The sequence below is a fragment of the Herpailurus yagouaroundi genome, unplaced genomic scaffold (genome assembly GCF_014898765.1).
Source record: "Herpailurus yagouaroundi ecotype Mexico unplaced genomic scaffold, PumYag 181, whole genome shotgun sequence".
Lineage (NCBI taxonomy): Eukaryota > Metazoa > Chordata > Mammalia > Carnivora > Felidae > Herpailurus > Herpailurus yagouaroundi.
Window position 1 is genome coordinate 27785193 of NW_024412412.1, and position 5418 is coordinate 27790610.

The window sequence follows — 5418 nt, forward strand, 5'->3', positions numbered from 1 at the left end:
GCAGGCATAAAAGAAAATGTTCAATCTCACTAGTAATCTAAGAAATATTATTAAAAGAAAATGCCATTTTCTTTTAAAAATAATTAAATTATTTTTGAAATGGGGGCACCTGGGTTGCTCAGTCGGTTAAGTGTGAGACTTCAGCTCACGTCATGATCTCACAATTCTTGAGTTTGAGCCCCGCATCAGGGTCTGTGCTGACAGCTCAGAGCCTGGAGCCTACTTCAGATTTTGTGTCTCCCTCTCTGCCCCTCCCCCACTCATGCTGTGTCCCTCTCTCTCTCTAAAATAAATAAGCATTTATAAATAAATAAACAAACAAACAAATAAATATTTTTTAACATACTAAATATTAAATATTAAAATGATAGTATTTGATGTTAGCAAGAGTTCAATAAAATGGGAATAGTCTCAGTAAGACTATAAATTAGTACAACACCTAGGGAATAAAATTCAAAAGCCCTTTACACTCTTCATTCCCCTTAAATATTTCCCTGTAGTGACTCTAACACAGGAAATAATCTTAAATATGGGGGAAAAAAAGCCTTTTGAACAAAAATGTTCATCCAGCATCATAAATACTTTGAAAAGTAAGAAACAATCTAAATGTTCAGCACTTGGGGAATGATTATAAAAAACGTGACAGGTTCGCTCAGTAGAATATTACATCGTCTTCAAGGACTGGTAGTCGGAAGGTCTAGTCAGCTGTAGGACAAAGAGAGGTGGTTCCAGAAGGTTATCAACTCTCCTTTCAGCTTGTTTGGGCAACATAGGCCCTTTCATTTCTCATGCATTACAAAGCTGAAAGGTCTGGAATCCAGGGATTTGTTTATAATCAAACAATGGATTTATTAAGCTTTTAAAAATTAGTTAGAAGATGAAAAGTGTGTATTGCGGTAAGAGAATACAGCGTAAAAGTATCACCGTTTCTAGCACATTTCGCGGCCAAAGTAGGTGCTAATAATTATCATAGTCATAACTAAGATTTTCTTTAGTGCTGGATATTGGGGGGCTTTGCTGAGTTCCTTATACTATCTCATTTGATGCATTTTGCAAGTCCTACCCATGCACAGTGTTGCAATTTGTTTTCCCCCTGGGCATCATTCCTGCCCAGGGGGATGATGCCGAGGGGTGGTAGCTTGTGAGTTACAGCCTGGGGATCCTGGCAGCCAGGTCCCGGGGTTTATTTACTGCACTTCTTAGCTTTAAGGAGAAGCATTGGGAGGGCTATAGGGGGGAGCTGGGTTTGCAGAGTCAACGACCTGCTCGCCCACCCAGGCCAAGCTCCCCAGACACCGGAGCACAGGGGCCCGTGGGGTCCTGGAAGAGGCTCGGAGCCCCTGGGCCCTGCCGGCCCAGGCCCCGCCCTCCCCGGCACATCCGCCCCACGGTGCCCCCTGCAGGTGCTGCTGAGTCCCCAAGTGCAGTCGCAGCACGGGAGCCGTCACCGGAAGGCCAGGGTGGGCCTCAGCGAACTTGGAAAACAGAAATCCCTGGGAAGCAAAGAAGATGCAAATTCTTCGGCTGGAACTGGCCTTTTGCAAGTTCCTCTTTCCCTCTCTCCCGCCCCGCAGACCTGCAGCTTTCCAGTCCTCCGGGTTCACCCCAGTTTTGCCCCCTTTCAAGCCAAACAAGGACTCCGGAGAATTCTAAGTCACACTTCGGAAAAGCACTGGCAGGGCCTTCTGCCCTCCTCTCAAGGGTGTGGTGGAGTCAGTCTCTGCGTGGCTCAGGGTCAGGAACACGCCAGCCCAGCCAGCCCTGGGGAGGAACTTGAAATCCCAGGCATTCCCTCTTACTCCATCTCATTTCTGTCACGTTTCTACATTTTAATTCTTCTCATGGAAAAAGAAACACATCACATGGTCTAAAAACTAAACACCGCTAGAATTTGAGACTTTAAAAAATGCTTACTTATTTAAGTAATCTCTACACTCAACCTGGGCTCCAACTCCTGACCCTGAGATGGCAAGTCACAGCTCCACCGGTTGAGCCAGCCCCACGCCCCAACACCTCTAGAATTTGAAAGGAAAGCAAGAGTCCTTGCTGCATTCCTTTGGCTTCTAATCCCCCGCGTTTCCGGTCCCCCCCCCCCCCCATTTATTCTGCGTTTCTAAAATGCAGGCCTGCTCAGAGATCATCTCTCCGTGTTTCCGTGGACTATGCCTTTCTAAGATGGCAGATGTAGACCCGGGGCTTCACCCCCACTGCCTCCCGCCCGTGCCCCCTCCTCCCTCTCACAGATTTCGATTACATCGATGTTCAGGGTTTCCCCGTTTGTGACCTTTATTCACAGCTGAGACCAAGTCATGTACTCTGTCCTCTGGGCCCTCTTCCACTCACTTTGTCCTTGTGGGTTTATGCTCTTTTTCATTCCTTCTGCTCCACTAAAGTGGATCCTGGGGAGTCATCAGTCTTCTCGTTTTTGCCAGAAGTCATCTTCTTCAGTCTCCAGCCAGTCTTCTCTCCTCCAAAGCCATGACTTGTGCCCATTCTTCCGTCTGTGAGCTGATAAAAGCTTGAGTCATGTCTCTTCCCAAGGGTCCTTGCATCATTTTATTAGGAAACACTGGATGGCAAAAAATGCTCGGGCTCCAAGAGAGAACTCTGTCGAGCGGAATTTCAGGCTGCCAAGAGAGAAGTATGGGGACCTGGGCACTTGTTCTGGATGTTTGGGGCCAGCAGGGGATTCCTCAAGCCACGAAGGGGTTAAGGGTCAGCCAGCAGGAAGGACTAAAAGGGGAGGCAGAGGGAGAAGATGAAGGAATCCAGGCCTCTGAAGGAAGGCTAGTTGACTGGAGCTAACTAGTCGCCTCCATGACTTGCTAAATATAACTTTAAGTAATCTGCAGTCCCTTGGGGTCATTCTTATAGGAGGAGCGAGGCAAGGAAATAAGTGGTTGTTTGCAGTCCCAGGTCAAAGGTATCCTGGAGCAAGTACCCTGGCCACATTCTTCCGCAATTCAGTCTGTGAGTTCTGTGTCATCATCGTTTTCGGGTTTCTCGCTGAGGAGTCTCAGAAGCATGCCTGCCCTTGCCTGCCACATGATAAAGATCCCTGCTGTCCTTGGATAACTTTGATTGAGGGCCTGCATTCTGCCCAGTTACTTATCTGAAGAACATTCCTGACTAACACAGGACAGATTCCGAAGGAGTGCTGGTGTGGACAGAGGTCTCTGCTGACCGCACCGGGGCCGCCTCAGGCGCAGGGGCCCCACCGCGTCTTGCCTCCCTAGTGGGGCTCCAGGAAGGGCCGCGCCGCCAGCAGGGGCATTTGGAGGGACGTGCTGGGACACTCTGGTGTCCCCTGCCCTGTTTATTTACAGGGGCAGCCAGAGGCCTGTGTCACTTTTGCAATGTTCAGTGAAGGAGCTGACCGTGGACTCTGTCAACTGCAAACTTGTGTTCTCTGTTAAAAATAACAACAGAAAGAAAAGCTGTTGGGACCAGGGCAAAGTGAAGGGAGAGCTGGATCCGGAGACCAGTTATATTTCACGAAAAAGGAAAACCCTTTCTCTATCTTTGGAGAGAGGTTTTTGTACTCTCAGAAGAGGTCTTAATAAAATGCTCTTCCCTTTTATGCCGGGCACATTGGTTCTGTTTATGCAAGAAAGCAGACATTTTTCCTGACCACGTGTTTTATTGCAGAGGATTGTTCACACACATATGCACATGAGCATGCGCGCACACACACACACACACACACACACACACACACACACATATCTGTGAGTACAGCCCTACATACTTTGCAAACACAGCCTTTATGGGGCTCACTTACATTCTCATGCCTTTGCTCCTGTCACTGCATTAATTTGCTTCCCTACTGTTTTAGCTGCTTTCCTGAGGCTTCAAATCACAAGGCACTGCTGGGTGTTCAAAAAGGTCTGTCCCTGGGCACCTGGGGGGCTCAGTCAGTTAAGTGTCCAACTTGTGCTCAGGTCATGATCTTGCGGTTCGTGAGTTCGAGCCCCACATTGGTCTCTGCGCTGACAGCTCAGAACCTGGAGCCTGCTTCGGATTCTGTGCCTCCCTCTCTCTCTGTCCCTCCCCCACTTATGTTGTCTCTCAAAAATGAATAAACATTAAAAAAAAAAAAGGGTCTGTCCCCCTCTATTTTCGTATTGGTGTCCTTCCCAGCAAGGGGCCAGAGGAGGGACCGTCACCTTCTCCCTTGTCCCCCGCTGTAGGGAGAAGACAAAAGGAGCAAGAAATCTTCAGATCATGAGACTTTGGAAAGAATATGCCATGAAGGGAACTTGAGCTTATCTCCTAAGGTGGTCCTTAGATAACCTTTGCTTCCACTTTCAGCTCTCAGTCAGAACTGACATTACTTTGGTTTTTTATTTCTTTTCCAGCAGGCTGAATAAGAGAGTCAGGAAAGCATCTATTTGCTCTGGAATCTTTTACACTCAACTGTCTACTGCAGGGATCACAAAGGAAACACCGGCCCCCATCTCCAAACATAGCAAAGGTGCAGTAAGCTGTTGTCTTGTGCGCACACGCACATACGTGCACACGTATGCCCGCGGACACACACACACACGGGCACAGGTACGCACACGCTTGGATTTGCTAAGCAAATAAAGGTCTCAAGGGTGGGAGGGAGAATATGTACCCACTAGTGAAAACAAACTTGAAAAGAATTTCGGGAGAATACATCTTCCTGTATCTGTTTCCTTGTCATCAGTGTGAGTCTTGAGCCACCTCTCACTTTGTTAAACTCCCTGTGGACTGTTGTCAACCAAGCTCACCTTCGTTCTGCATTCTTGTTCCTCCACAGCTCGGCCTGAGCTCTCCTCAGGGCGCCCGGGGAGACCAGCCAGCTCTTGGAAATAAACCATCCCAGATCCTTCATCTTTGTTTCAGATGCTCCTTTCATTACCTCACCTTAATAAAAAGCTGACTTTATCTACAGGCTGACACCGTCCTCCCCGCCCTGTGCTGCATTCCAACACATACCTCCTGTCTCCGGCCTTCCCCATTCCAAGCTGACAGGCCATGAAGTGCCTCTCCTTGTCCCTCCTTCTCTCTCTTTCCTGACTCTGTCTTCCCTCATCGACTCTCAGCGAGCCCTGTGCAAGTCCATACCATTCTGCCTGTCCACCTTTCCCAATCCTTCCTGTCTACCACTGTCTAGGATGGCCTTCACGTGTCCTACTCTCTCCCTCCCCCCCTTCTAGAAACATCTATAGATATCCTTTTTTTGTTTTATTTATTTATTTCGAGAGAGACAGAGACAGTGCGATTGGGGAAGGGGCAGAGAGAGGGGAGAGAGAATCCCAAGCAGGCTCCACACTCTCAGCGCAGAGCCCAACATGAGGCTCAACCTCACGAACCATGAGATCACAATGTGAGCTGAAACCAAGAGTAGGACGCTTAACTGACTGAGTCACCCAGGCACCCCTAGATATCCTT

At 48.4% G+C, this 5418-nt stretch overlaps 1 long non-coding RNA gene across 1 annotated transcript; it reads right to left on the bottom strand.

Moving 5' to 3' along the window:
• Positions 1–2255: 2255 nt before the first annotated feature.
• On the bottom strand, positions 2256–4990 carry LOC121039786 (uncharacterized). Its single transcript, XR_005794983.1, has 2 exons — positions 4755–4990; positions 2256–3409 (listed from the first exon to the last, which is right to left on the bottom strand). It is a non-coding gene; the product is annotated as an uncharacterized LOC121039786 (long non-coding RNA).
• Positions 4991–5418: the final 428 nt, after the last annotated feature.